Genomic DNA, 15,747 nt, shown 5'->3' on the forward strand with positions numbered 1-15,747 from the left:
GAAGAGTAGTAATTTTTATGATGTCAAGACAACTTACAGATTGATCATCCCATTAGAAAAATTAGCAATGAAAGTAAACCCACAATTTACATCAGCAAAGATACAATGTACAATAGTGGGGGATTTTAAAGGTGAAATACTAGAAGTCTTTTCTAACTGACATTAAATGCCAAACTTTTGGAATCAGAAAACCAACTTTTGAATGTTGAATCTACTGCTGTTTGAACTTGGAGAGCCAAAGAAATCTTTCTAAATGCTAATATCTTCACTCAAGCACAGGGAAAAGCCCTATCCATTCTCTTAAGGTGGTTGGCAGAGATAATAATACACACAAAAATCTTGGCATAGTTCCTTCACCTTAGAAAACAGATATCACTAGTGATGAGATTTGGTTGATTTTTTTATTCTACTTCTATAACTTCCTTAATGCTTCCTCACCTCTCAGTTCCCAATTCTACAAACTTATTTTAGGTCCTTGTCATCTCTGCTATGTATCACAGGATGACACCCCTCTACTTGATAGTCACATTGACCTGGAAAGATATTTCTACAAAGCTGATCACGAAACTGTCGACTGACATCAGTGACACTCCTGAAAAATGTAGCCAAAATTCTGTAGCTTCAAACATGAGGTTTGGCTTTCAGTGATGTTTCTGCCAGCTTCACCCTCTTCCTGACCTACCCTTGCCACATTGATCTTCTAAGCATTAAACTTGACTAGCAGCTTCACTTGACAGCACAGGTTTAATGCTTGCTATCTTTATACACCACTTTCCTTTGCTTAGAGTCTCACCCACTGGTCTATTTGGAATTTTTCACTCCCTCTCCATCTCCAAACCTCCATCTCATTTTTAGACTATGTAGATCATCTCCTTAGTTAACTTTTTAAAAAATATTCCCACAGAAAAAAGGCTCTTCTTCATGCACTTAATTTAGCTGTAAAGGCCATCCTTTTTTAATTTTTATAAATTGCGTGTCTTTTTTTCCTGTCAGACTGTGAGAACCTTGAGGCATGTAACAATGTTACATACACATATCACTTTTCCATCCCCAACTAGACTTAGTTCAGTTGTCAGTAATCGCTCAACAAATACATATTGCATGAAGAAATGAGAGAATGTGTTCTCAGAGAAATTGCTGATAATGGGAGAAAGAACAGAAACATGGGAATGCTGATATGGAGGACAAGAGAGGAATGTTTCCCATATTCTGAGATCTGGACTGAGTTAGGTGTCAGACTATGTTTTTAAAGAACTAAATACAATAGAATAAACAAAGCACAAAAGAAAATATCAAAGTATATCAAACATATAAAGGTACGTGCCAAATTATTTCATGATTCTTTTTGTTCAGTTGAGTGTGTGTGTATGTGTGCATATGTGTTTATTTCTGTTTGTATGTGCACATATGCTGGATCATAATGTAAAAGACATGCCTTATTTGGGACACAGGGAAAAAGTTTCTTATCCACTGCAGAAAATGCAAGAATACTTTTAAAAGAACACCAGTACCTGCTAGTGAGAGAAAGACAATATGAATGAAGAGCCCAGCAGTAGAGCTGGGTCCAGAGAGAACAGGCATGCAGAGTAGGTGCTGAAGTTCCCCCAGAGTCAAGGAGCTGCAACCCTATTGTTCCACTTGCTTCATCATGGCATCCACCTCTGATGGCCCCTGATCTAATAGTTATCCCTGTACCTATCTCATGTGTATCTGACCACACTTGTTTTTATATGGTGTGATAGTGGATAAGACTGTCCTTTCTCTCATTTTTTTTTGTGGCATTCTTTCCTTTGTTATTGTTGGGCTTTAAGTTTTGATCTGTTTTATGACACATCCAATGAATAGACTAGTCCTGGTTCTCTTCCTAGTCCAGTAGGCAAAGGCTTCCCTAGATATACCATAGAATCCTACTCCTGGCACAGCTATTTATCCTCCTTCTTCATGTACTTAACCCTGAGATCACTACATCATATCACATTTATTTCATTGTACTAGGCCTTCTTCATTATGATGTAAAGTATACATTTGCAGGACTTCATTTATTTTATTATCTTTTGTGGTTTCATAAATGTGTGCATTTATACAGAAAAACATTTTTAAAAATGTATAATTTGTAAAATAAAACCAATGGCAGGGAAACTAAGACCAGGCTAAATCGAGTGGAGTCAAATAACAGTTAAGCAAAACTGAATTAAACTTTAAGAGTAACTTCTAAAACAAAAGCTGCAAAATACAATACTTTAATCACATCGACATGGGTCTCTAAGTTAAGATAAAGGGTCAAGGTCCTGGAAATGAAAATATAAAAGATAATTTTTGAAAAGCAGTGGAAGAAGCAATATATAAAGTTGTAATTCCTATCCATATAAACAGATAGATTTAAATATGCTTATGAACATGATAGAGGTGATTATTAGTTGTATGCAAAAGAATGTCTTTCACAAGATAGAGAAGATACAGAACTTTCTACATTTAAAAAGTAATGAAGGGTGGCACAATATGAAAGACAGATAGATTTGACAACACAAAATTTATAAATTGTCATAATTCCCCCAATTGTATCTGTACATAAAGAAATTCAATGCCAAACAGCAAAATTGGTGGAAAAAATTCCAGTTTTTGTTTGAAAGTATGCAATCACAACCAACAATAAACACAGACTCCAGTCTATAAACTGTGCAAAGAACTGACACATTCAATTTTCAACAAAATGAAAGTCTGATAAACACAAAATATATATGCATCCCCAGTAGTAATAACATAATTGCAAAGTAAAACTCTTTAGCACTCTTCTTCATGTGTTAAATAATATTTTTGTGAGTACTCACAGTGAAAGAAGATTCTCTGAAATGCAAGTCTCATAAACTGCTGTTGCAAGGTAATATCGACCGCCACTGATCTAGATCTTTTTAATGAATACAAAACATATTTAAATAAACTACATCTTAAAATTTTTTTAAAGACTCTCACTTTACTGAAAATCCCTCCACACCTACCTTTTGATTTTCTTACACACTTTGCTGCAAAACTCCTCAGATATGTTCTAATTTTACTGGAACCAATTTATGCCTCACATTCTTTCTTCAGTCTCACCTAAATGGACTTCCATGCCCATCACTTAATTATCAACAATGGTTCTTGTATTGCTGAGCCCAACAGTCATTTCTCTCTTTAAATATTATATAATTTCATTATAAATTAATCATTTAATCAAGCAAACAAACATGGAAGTCTCTTGTCTCTGGGCTAGAATGTTCAGGTGACATCAGGTAAAAATTCTCATTTTCTGTTCTCTCTCAATCTTTGCAGTACCTTCTGTGCTCTCAAACTCCCCTGGGCGCAGTCTCTGAGAGGGAGAAGTCTGTGTGGAAGTCCAAATTTCTCTCTGGACAGTTGATTTTGGAGACTGAAGTCCTGTCCTCTGACAAGATAGGAAGGAGTTAAACATTGGTCTCTGAGCCATATTTAGGACTCCAAAAGAAACAGACATGCCCTGCCCAGCCCAAGGATGCATACATGAGGGACTACAGCAAAAGAGATATTTACAGCTCCCTATATCTGCTCATTAGACACTGTTTTCATTGTTACTTACACCTAGGAACACACGATTTCCCTGTGGGACACTGGTCTGGACAGAAAGGAAATTTTTCCTGCTGATTCTCTCTTCAGTAGTAATCATGTTAGAAATTAAGTGAATCCTGATTTTCTTACTCCTTCTTCATGAACTCTCCTGCCTTTCAGAGGTCCAATCTCCCAGCATCCTATCTCAACCCTGAGTTCAAGTTCCTCAGATTCTAGATTGAGGAAACAACTGCCTGGATTAGGGACTCGGATCTTCAAAGTGTGGACTTATGGTGGGCCACAACTCCTGATATTTTCAGGAAGTCATTATTTCCCTCAACTAGGGAGAGAACTGTGTTGCTTTAAAGCTCTGGGCACTATACTCCTTGGTTTCATGACATATTTGTGAAATGAATGAAGAATTCCATACTTATAAGATAAGAACTGTCTTTAGCCCCACATTATGAAAACTTTGTGAATTATGAGATGTATTTATAAAATAGTATGCTATATAATCTGAACATAACACCTTATAAACATTGTCTAATTTAATTTTTGGAAAATCCATTCTGTGAAGAAGGACTATTATGAATTCCATTCCCTGTTACAGGAATGGAGCTTGTAGGAGTTTAGTGATCTGTCCAAAATTATAAACAGAATAAGGGATAGGCATTGATTGTAATTCTGGCAGAATGCTTTTGATTTTCAAGCTCTGAGCCAATGGTTCTCAAACAGAGAGGGTTTTGCCTCTGGTGATTTATGGCAGTGTCTGAAGGGATGCTGCTAAATACCTACAATACACAGAACAGCATCCAACACAAATAATTATCTTTTCCCAAATGTTAAAGTGAGAATGTGAGAAAATCTATTCTAGGCCAGCACTTCTCCAATATACATATAAGTAACCCAGAATTCTATCTCAAATGCAGATTCTCATTCAGCAGGTCCTGGAGGGCAAAGGGATTCTGCATTCCTAGCAAGCTCCTGGGTGATGTTGATGCTGCAAGTCCCAGTCTGTGGACCAGTATTTGAGCAGCAATGCTGTGGTCTTGTGTTACAGTCAGGTGTAGATAGTTTTAAATCTTCTGAATCAAATATTGTATCCATATATAATTTTGAAAGTATATTGTATTCGATAATTCCAAAGGCTGTGATAAAGTCTGTGTTTGATTCTTTTATATAAGGATCCTTGAGTGACACCAAGTAACATATTTTTAAAAAATATATACTTCAGGTAGAATAACAGCCTCCTAAATATGTCTGCATCTTAATCCCCAGAATCTTTGAATAGGATGGTTAATGTAACAGATAGAATTAAGATTGCTAATCAGATGACCTTAACATAAGAACATTCATCATGGGGTTCATGTCAAGATTGTGGTGTAGGCAGACTCTGAACTCATCTCCATCCATGAACACAACCAAGTTACAACTGTTCTTGGAACAATTACCCCTGAGAGAGAACTGAAAACTGGATAAAAAGCACCCCTGCAACAAGATACAGTCCTGACTGAGGTGGAAGAGGCCTTCACAAGCCACAGTGTTTCACAGCTGGCCAGGAGCAATCCTAAGGTTGCAGCTTTCCCTGGAGGAGTGGGTGATGTGAGGGGAGAAGGTTACCACTATAAGCATCCTTTGGACTCAACACAACTGAGACAAGTCTCACAATAACTGGATTTTCTGGTTATTAACTACAATGGGGGAATCCCTCTAGAAAACCTGTTGGACATAAGTGGAAAGAATCCAGCTCTTAAAGGGCCCATGCACAAATTTACCCATTTCAGAAAGCAACCTAAAGTCACCAGAAAGAATGGTGCACAGTCCTTTGGCAAAAAGAGACTCACGTGATAGGCTTTGGTTGCATCTCAGTGAGAGGTGAGATCTCTCCAGGGACTGAGAAATTGATGGTAACCATTGTTGTGACCCAGTAAAGGTGTGCTGACACAGATGATAACAGAAGCCATTAGAGTAAGAACTCCAGTCAGCCCAGGATCTGCCCCACCTATTATAACACCAAGTTAATCCATCTCAGCCAGGTCAAGCAGCCCACCCTAGAGAGCAACCCCACCCAACAGCAAGCCCTTGGGCAACTTGTAAGCCTGCATATGCTGGGTGCCTGGATCCTCTGCAGGCAGGAGAGTGGGTCTTCTTCTGTGTGGCAGGGCATGTGCCAGGAGTGGGCAGAGTGTGTGGGGCATTGGGGGAGTGTGTGTGGCCTCTGCAGTCATGTGTGTGGGTCTGCATCAGGGGGTCAGGACATACATACAGGGCAGGACTGTGTTGATGGTGTGTGTGCCCCTGTGGACCTTATCAGCTGCAGATGACTTGTGCTTCTTAAACAGCTACATAGAGAATTGGCTCCACTTACCAAAGCCTGAAACAATCAGGTGCTCCCATGCCTGGGCCAGCCCCACTAAGCTGCAATCCTGAGAGAGCTGATGACAGACTTTCAGGACAGAGGCCTACAGCAATTGAAAGCCCCTGAGCATAACAACTAGCCACACTGTGGGTCTACTCACTTAACAGAAAACGTACAGAAGGAATGTGTCTTTAGACCTTGCATCCAACTGTGCTGGGGGCTCTCCATGCCTTATAAACTGACTGGAGGGTCCATAGTAGCAACATGCAGCTGAGCATTACAACCAACCAGCCAAGGGGACAGCCTGGCCTCCCTGCGGCAAAAGAAAACATGCCAAAATAGAAGGAAGCATGTAGCCAATGGAGGTCACCACTGGAACATTTGGAACTGGTGACAAGAGAAGCACACTGCTGGGCCTCATAAGGCATCACTTATCCAAGGCTACCTCTCCAAGATCAGGATATGTAGCTGACCTACCTAATACATAGATATAAGCACAAACAAAGACGTAAAATGAGGACAGAACTCATAAGAGAACAGAACAAAATCCCATAAAAAGAACTAAATGAAACAGAAGTAAACAACTACCTGACAAAGAGTTCAAACAAAAGTCATATGGATGCTTACTGGTCTTTAGGAAAGAATGGATTGATTCAGTGAGAACTTCAAAAAAGAATTGAAAAATATGAAAAAGAACCAATCAGGAATGAAGAATACAATAATGGAAATGATAAATTGCCTAGAGGGACACATAGTAGAGTAGATGATATAGAAGAATGGATCAGCGAGCTGTATGAAAGACTAGAGGAAATCACCCAAGCTGAACAGATAAAAGAAAAAAGAATTAAAATGAACAAAAACAGTCTAAGGGACCTCTGGGACAAAAATCAAGCACACTAACATTGTATTATAGGGGTCCCAGAAGGAGAAGAGAGAGAGAAAGGAGTAGAGAATATATTTGAAGAAATAACAGTTGAAAACTTTGCTAACCTAAGGAAGGAAATAGACATCCAAGTAGAGGAAGCACTGAGAGCATCAAACAAGATGAATCCAAAGAGACCCACACCAAAACACATTATAATTAAAATGTCCAAAATTAAAGATAAAGAGAGAATCCTAAAAACTGCAAGAGAAATGCAACCAGTGATATACAAAGGAAAGTCCATAAGGCTGTCAACTGATGTCTCAGCCAAAACTCTACAGACTAGAAGGTAGTGGCATGATATATTTAAAGTGGTGAAAGGAAAAAAACCTACAGCGAAGAATACTCTATGCAGCAAGGTTATCATTCAGAATGGAAGGAGAGAAAAGTAGTTTCCCAGTCAAGCAAAAATTAAGGAGTTTTTCACCAAGAAACCAGTCTTACGAGAAATGTTAAAGGAACATATTAAGTGGGAAGGAGAAAACCACAAATAGCAATAAGAAAATTATCAAAAATAAAAAGGCAATAAAATCACTGGTGAAGACAATGGTAGAGTAAAAGTAGCAGATCAACCAACTATTGAAGATCTGAAGTTAAAAGACAAAACTACTAAAATTACCTACTTCCATGATAAGAAGGTAATGGATGCACATACAAAAAGAGGTTACATATGATATCAAAAACATAAATCTGGGAGGATTGTCTAATAGAGTAGAGATTTTAGCAAAAGTTCCAACTAAACAGACCATCAAATTAATATAGATTGCTATATACGTAGATTAGCATATATGGATCTCATTGCAATCACAAACCAGAAACCTATAATAAATGCAGAAAAAACTAACAGAAAGGGACCCAAACATAACACTAAAGAAACACATCAAACCACAAAGGAAGAGAACAAGTGAAGAAGAAAGGAACAGAGAAGAACTACTAAAACACCCAGACAAAAGGTAACAAAATTGCAATAAATACGTAATTATCAATAGCTACTTTAAATGTCAATGGACTAAATGCTCCTTCAAAAGACATAGCATGGCTGATTGGATAAAAACCTAGACCCACGTAAATGCTGCATATAAGAGACACATTTCAGACCTAAAGACACTCAAAAAATGAAAGTGAAGGGATGGAAAAAGATACTCCATGCAAATGACAAAGAAAAGAAAGTTAGAGTAGCAATATTTATAGCAGACAGAATAGACTTAAAACAAAAGCTTTAATAAGAGACAAAGAAGGGCACAATATAATGATGAAAGAAACAATACAAGAGGATATAACACTTGTAAATAAGTGTGCAGCCAACATAGCAGCAATTAAATATATACAGCAATTATTAACAGAAATAAAAGGAGAAACAGACAGTAACACAAGAATAGTAGGAGACTTTAACACTCCAATTTCACCAATGGATAGATAATCCAAACAGCAGATCAATAAGGAAACATTGACCTTAAATGACACATTAGATAAGATGCACTTAGTAGATGTATATTGAACATTCTATCCCAAAACTGAAGAATTTGAGTTGGCCTGGTGGAGCCGTGGTTAAGTTCACATATTCTGCTTCAGCGGCACAGGATTTGCCGGTTTGGATCCCAGATGTGGACCTATGCACTTCTTGTCAAGCTGTGCTGAAGCAGGCATCACAAATATAAAGTAGAGGAAGATGGGCATGGATGGTATCTCAGGGCCAGTCTTCCCCAGCAAAAAAGAGGAAGATTGGTGGCAGATGTTAGTTCTGGGTTATTGTTCCTAAAAAAACAAGTGAAGAATACACATTCTTTTCAAATGTTCATGGGAAAGTCTCCAGGATCTATCACATATTCAGCCTCTAAACAAGTCTATACAAATTTAAGATTGAAATAATAGCAAGCATCTTTTCTGACCACAGCAGTGTGAAACTAGAAGTCAACTACAGGAAGACACTTGGAAAAGCAACAAATATGTAGAGATTAAACAAAATGATACTGAACACTGATTGGGTAGATGAAGAAATCAAAGGAGAAATCAAAAAATACTTGGAGACAAATGAAAATGAAAATACAACATGCCAAAATCTATGGGATGCAGGAAAAGTGGTTCTAAGAGGGAAGTTTAGAGAAATACAGGCTTACTTCAACAAAAAAGAAAAATCTCAAATGAACCATCTAACAGTGCACCTAAAGGAACTGGAAAAAGAAGAACAAACAAAGCCCCAAATCAGTAGAAGGAAGGATATAATAAAAATCAGAGCAAAAATAAAGAGACAAAAAACAGGAAAAATCAATGAAACCAAGAACTAGTTCTTTGAAAAAATAAAGAAAATTGACTAACCTTTAGATAGACTAACCAAGAAAAAAAGAGAGCTTAAATAAATAAAATCAGAAATGAAAGAGGAGACAATACAATGGACACCTCAGAAATACAAAAGATCATAAGAGAGCAATATGAAAAGCTCTACACCAACAAATTGGATAATTGTGAACAAATAGGTAAATTCTTAGAATCATACAGCCTTTCATTACTGAATCAGGAAAAAATAGAGAATTTGAATAGAACAGTCACCAGTAAGGAGATCAAAACAATAATCAAAAAGTTCACCAAAAATAAAAGTGCAGGAACAGATGGCTTCCCTGGTGAATTCTACCAAACATTCAAAGAAGACTCAATACCTATCCTTCTCAAACTCTTTCAAAAAATTGCAGAGGAGAGGGAGCTTCTTAACTCCTTCCTTGAAGCCAAAATTACCCTGATACCAAAACCAGAAAAGGACAACACAAGAAAATAAAATTACAGGGCAATATCAGTGATGGACATCGATGCAAAAAGTCTCAACAAAATACTAACAAATCTAATACAACAATACATTAAAAACATCAAACACCATGATCAAGTGGGATTTATCCCAGGGATACAGGAATGGTTCAATATCCGCAAATCTATGTGATACAGCACATTAACAAAATGAAGAAAACAAGTCACTTTATCATCTCAATGGATGCATAGAAAGCATTTGACAAGACATAGCATCCATTTATGATAAAATCTCTGAAGAAAATGAATATAGAAGGAAAGAGCCTCAATATAATAAAGGCCATATATAACAAACCAATAGCTAATATCATTCTCATTAGAGAAAAACTGAAAGACATCCCTCTAAGAACAGGAACCAGACAAGGATGCCTACTTTCACCATTCTTATTTAAGATAGTATTGGAAATCTTAGCCAAAGCAATCAGGCAAGAAAAAGAAATAAAACAGAACCAAATTGTAAAGGAAGAGGTGAAACAGTCACTATTTGCAGATGACATGATTTTATGTATAGAAAACCCTAAAGAATCCACCAAAAAAACTTTTAGAAATAATGAATATGGGGAAGTTGCAGGATACTAAATCAACATAAAAAAATCAGTTGTGGGGCTGGCCCTGTGGCCGAGTGGTTAAGTTCACGTGCTCCACTGCAGGCGGCCCAGTGTTTCGTTGGTTCGAATCCTGGGTGCGGACATGGCACTGCTCATCAAACCACGCTGAGGCAGCATCCCACATGCCACAACTAGAAGGACCCACAACGAAGAATATACAACCCTGTACCGGGGGCTTTGGGGAGAAAAAGGAAAAAAATAAAAATCTTTAAAAAAAAAATCAGTTGTATTTCTATACACTAACAATGAAGTAGCAGAAAGAGAAATTAAGAATATAATCCCATTTACACTTGCAAAAAAAGACTAAAATACCTAGGAATAAACTTAACCAAAGAGGTGAAAGATATGCACTGTGAAAACTATAAAACATTGTTGAGAGAAATTGAGGAAGACAAAAGGAAGTGGAAAGATATCCCATGCTCTTAGATTAGAAGAATTAACATAATTAAAATGTCCGTAAATCCTAAAGCAATCTACAGACTCAGTGCAATCCTTATCAAAGTTCCAACAACATTTTTCATAGAAATAGAATAAAGAACACTAAAATTTGTATGGAACAACAAAAGACCCCAAGTAGCCAACAGAATCCTGAGGAAAAAGAACAAAGCTGGAGGTAGCACACTCCCTAATTGCAAAAGATGTTACAGAGCCATAGTAACCAAAACAGCACGGTACTGTCACAAAAAGACAGAGACTCACATCAATGGAACAGAATTGAGATCCTGGATATAAGCCCACAGATCCATGAACAGATAATTTTCAACAAGGGATCCAAGAACATACAATGGACAAAGGAAAGTCTCTTCAGTAAATGGCGTTGGGAAAACTGGACAGCCACATGCAAAAGAATGAAAGTAGACCATGATCTTACACCATACACAAAAATCAACTTAAAGTGGATTAAAGAATTGATTGTAAGACCTGAAACCATGAAGTTTCTTGAAGAAAACACAGGAAGTACACTCTTAGATACTTGTTTTAGCAGTTATTTTCAAGTACCATGTCTGACCAGGCAAGGGAAACGATAGAAAAAAGAAACAAATAGGACTACATTAAACTAAAATCTTCTGTACAGCAAAGAAAATTATCAACAAAATGAAAAGAAAACCTAACAATTGGGAGAAGATATTGGCAAACCATATATCTGATTAGGGGTTAATATCCAAAATATACAAAGAACTCATACGTCTCAGCAGCTCAAAAACTCACAACCCAGTTAAAAAATGGGCAAAAGATCTCAACAGAAATTTCATCAAAGAAGATATACAAATGGCAAACAGACGTATGAAAAGATGGTCAACATCATTAACTATCAGAGAAATGCAAATTAAATGTATGATGAGATACCACCTCACTCCCATCAGAATGGCTGTAATTAGCAAGATGGGAAACAACAAGTGTTGAAGAGGATGTGGAGAGCAGGCAACCTGCATGCACTGCTGGTGCGAGTACAAACTGGTGCAGCCACAATGGAAAACAGTGTGGAGATCCCTCAAAAAATTAGGAATAGAACCACCATACGATTCAGCTACTCCACTGCTGAGTGTTTATCCAAAGAACATGATAACATGAAGGCATAAAGATACAGGCACCTTTATGTTCATTTCAGCATTATTCACAATATCCAAGGATCAGAAGCAACCCAAGTGCCAATCAATGGACAAATGGATAAAGAAGGTATGGTATATATACACAATGGAATACTACTCAGCCATAAGAAATGATGAAATCCAGCCACTTGTGACCATATGGATGAACCAAAAAGGTATTCTGCTAAGTGAAATAAGTCAGAGGGAGAAAGTCAGATACCATATGATCTCACTCATAAGTAGAAGTTAAAAACAACAACAAACAATCACATAGAGACAGAGATTGGATTGGTGGTTACCAGAGGGGAAGAGAGGAGGCAGGACAGTGAAAGGGGTGATCAGACAGGTGTGTGTACTGATGGATTGTAATTAGTCTTTGGGTGATGAATGTGATATAAACTACAAAGAAATTCAAGTATCATGATGTACACCCTAAATTTATATAATGTTATAAGTCAATGTTACTGCACTAAGAAAATAAAATAATATTTTGAAAATAAGGGATCCCAAATAAGGGATTGAAATTCTGTCAGGATACTTGCAGTTCTCAAATATGGGACAACAGTTCTCAGCAAGAGGTAATTTTGCCCCTGGGGATATTTGGCAATGTCTGAACAAATCCATGTCTTGTAATCCACAGGACAGCACCCTGCACAAATACTTATCCAGCCCCAAAGGTGAACAGTGAGAAGGTGAGAAATCCTTCTCTATCCAGCAGTTCTCTCATGTCATTGTGCATACACATCACTAAGGTTTGTACTTCAAATGTAATTTCTGACTCATCAGGTCTCCACTGGGCTCAAGGACTGCATTTTCTAGCAAGCTTCCAGGTGTTCTTGATGCTGCAGGTCCTGGTCTGTGGACTCCACTTTAAGTAGCAAGACTGTGGTTCTGTGTTAGAGTCAGGTGTAGGTAGATTTAGGTTTTATCCGTCAAGAATCTCTTTTGCATGAAATTTTGAGAGTTAATTTCTCACTCACTCTAGAGGGTTTGAGAAATTCTATATTCATTTTTTTTAAAATATAAGGTCTCATGAATGACATAAAATAAGATGCCCTTGAAAAAACTTGTAGTAGGCAGGATTAAGACCTCCAAAGGATGTCCACATCCAAATCTGAAGAGTTTTGGATATCAATGTTTTTCTCTAGAATTCTGTCAGGAAAAATAATAAATAATTGAATTCATACTGCTTCATAGATTGTAAATTTAATTTTAATAGCAAATCAGGCTTTCCAACCCATGACTATTTGATCCTTGCATCAAAGGTTGAAGGTCAGTATAGTATAGAAGAAGGATCAGAAGACTAGATGATAAAATTGGGATCCAAGTTTGGTAGCTGCAATAAATACATGGACTTGAACAGTGAGTACAATCTCACTTCTGATGTGAAGAGACTCAGACTTACTCCAAATATTTCAGATGAAGAAAATAAAGCTAAGGGTTCTGCTTCAATAATACCTCTATGTGTATGCATCTATTCTTGGGTAGACATAGAAATATATGAGGAGGATACACAATTGAAAGAGAGGTTGTGCACGATATCCAGGAACCCACACTCTAGCTGTAGAGAAAGCCATGTAAATATATAAACTGATAATTACATCACACTGTGACCCAAGCAATAACTAAACAAAGGATGATTCACAGAAATTGTGACTTTCAAAGAACAATAACTTTTGTCTGGAATAGTTAGAAAGGTTTCATGGAAGGGTTCATAACTTAGAAGTGCTTTGTGGATGAATGAGATACGTGGTAAGTTAAGGGTATCCAGATTGATGAGACATTGCATAAATATGCAGATATACAAAACAGCATAAATATAGATGGATAGATGTATAGATGATAGATATAAATAAATATAGATGCAGGCACTTATAGAGACTGAAATTTGTACTTAAAGTATGAGGTGGATAAGTGTAGCAGAGAAAACCTGGGAGGAAATTTTAGGAACTTGGATATGTACCTATAAGTGACTATGAATCATTCATATTTACAATCCTACAACTGACTTGCTCATTATAGTTTTCACTTATTTATTTTAATTTAGTTTATTCTGAATGTATTTTGTTGGAATAGTTTATATATTCCCATGGTTCACTTCTTTCCCCTCAGCCAGTGAAAAGTACCGAATATACACTTCCAGAGATATTTTATGCATATTCAACAAAATGTCTGAATATCAGTTAAGTTCATTTGAAAACAGTTATTTTAGTGGCAGTGTGGCAGACAGATAGAAGATGGTGAATCTATAGGTGTAAAGACCAATCTGGAGGCTATTGAACAGTAAGTGTGAAATAATAAAAATGTAACCTAAAGAAATGTCAATGATGATAGATGTTACCAAGCAAGGGCTTGCCACCTGATGCACACAGAATCTGAAACTGTGGTATATCAGTCTTTGAAAGAGGAAAGGCTTTGTTGTGCAATTAATTGGTAAGAAGACAAGAGGCCAGGCTCTCAAATCTGTCTCACCTGTCCAAGGTATGGAGTAAGGTTTAAGGGATCAGGGAGGACTGGCTGGTATGCAGAAATGCTGGCAGGATACGTTTCCACTGGAAGATCAAAATTTCCTCTTCTGTGCAAGATGCTGGCTGGCTTCCTCTCTTGCCCCTGAAAAATAGCTTTACCACCCTCTGTGGAGATAGGGTCAGTTACAGGAGGTTACTAGGAAAAGAACAGTAAACCAGGGTAAAGTTGTTATGCAGCTAAAGCTATCTCCACTAATAAAAGTTTCTAGAGATTTAGAGTCATCCTTCTCTTCTTGGCACAGAGCGGGAGGCACCCTTACAAGTGGTGATTTCTCTTATAAATTTCCCTTACAAAAGGGTAACTTCTACTAGGTTTTCAGAGCTTTCCCTGCACCTGCTATTTTTTACTAACCATCAGCCCAAAATAGCCCTTATGTCAAAGAGGCATATTTTGGGGTGGCAAATTCTTTTCCTGGTCCTGTCATTATATAGAAAGGAGAGAATCAAAAGTTTTGTGGAAATGTGGTATTTTAATTGAAATCAAATATGTTATCATGCTGTGAGTACACTATATTATTTATCAGGTATCCAGGATGTTTGCAATAACTTTAGAAACGCTAATATACTGGTTCTAGCCAGACATAGCTTCCTTGTGAGACAATGAGAAACCCAATTCTTACCTGTAGTCCTATGATTGGTATACATGAGCAGATGCCTTGTCCCTATTACCCTTGGAAGGAACATAATAAAGTAGCTGAGGGTCATGAGCAGGATCATCCCGCTCCTTCAGTGCGGTTAGGTAAGCAGGAGCAGTAATGATTAACAGAGCCCAGGGACATGGTAGATACTTAAGAAATATTTTTGAAAGACAAATACTGCATGGTTCACTTATTTTTGGAATCCAAAACAGTCAAATTCACAGAAGGAGAAAGTAGAATTGTGGTTGCCAGGGACTGAGGAGGGGGAAATGGAGAGATGTTGGTCAAGGGGTACAAAGTTTCAGTTATACAGCTGACTGCATTCTGAATATCTAATATACAGAAATGTCACTATATTTAATAATGCTGTGTCACATACTTGAAATTTGCTAAGAGGTTAGAACTTGTGTTCTCACCAGAAAAAAATAGAAAGGTCATTTGAAGTGATGATAGGTTAATTAGCTTGACTGTGGTGATTGTTTCTCAAGGCATATGTATATCAGAACACCAGGTGGTACTCCTTAAATATATTTATTTGTCAATTATACCTCATAAAGATAGAAAAAACTTAAAAAGAATAAAACAATGTACTAAAAAGAGAGCGATGTGTTTTGAGTAAATAAAAAAGATAACTTCTGCTATGACTTTTTATTATACAGAAATTTGAATTTGAGGAGACTATGAGACTGATCATGGTGCATGAGGAGAAGACATTTAAACTTTCAGTTAATTTTTATATAAAATGT

At 37.1% G+C, this 15,747-nt stretch overlaps 1 long non-coding RNA gene across 1 annotated transcript; it reads right to left on the reverse strand.

The window, feature by feature from the left end:
* Positions 1 to 1,768: 1,768 nt before the first annotated feature.
* On the reverse strand, positions 1,769 to 15,110 carry LOC138918427 (uncharacterized). Its single transcript, XR_011427851.1, has 3 exons — positions 14,984 to 15,110; positions 14,308 to 14,468; positions 1,769 to 3,421 (listed from the first exon to the last, which is right to left on the reverse strand). It is a non-coding gene; the product is annotated as an uncharacterized lncRNA (long non-coding RNA).
* Between the last annotated feature and the right edge of the window lie 637 nt (positions 15,111 to 15,747).

This window comes from Equus caballus, chromosome 17 (genome assembly GCF_041296265.1).
Source record: "Equus caballus isolate H_3958 breed thoroughbred chromosome 17, TB-T2T, whole genome shotgun sequence".
In the NCBI taxonomy this organism is placed as follows: domain Eukaryota; kingdom Metazoa; phylum Chordata; class Mammalia; order Perissodactyla; family Equidae; genus Equus; species Equus caballus.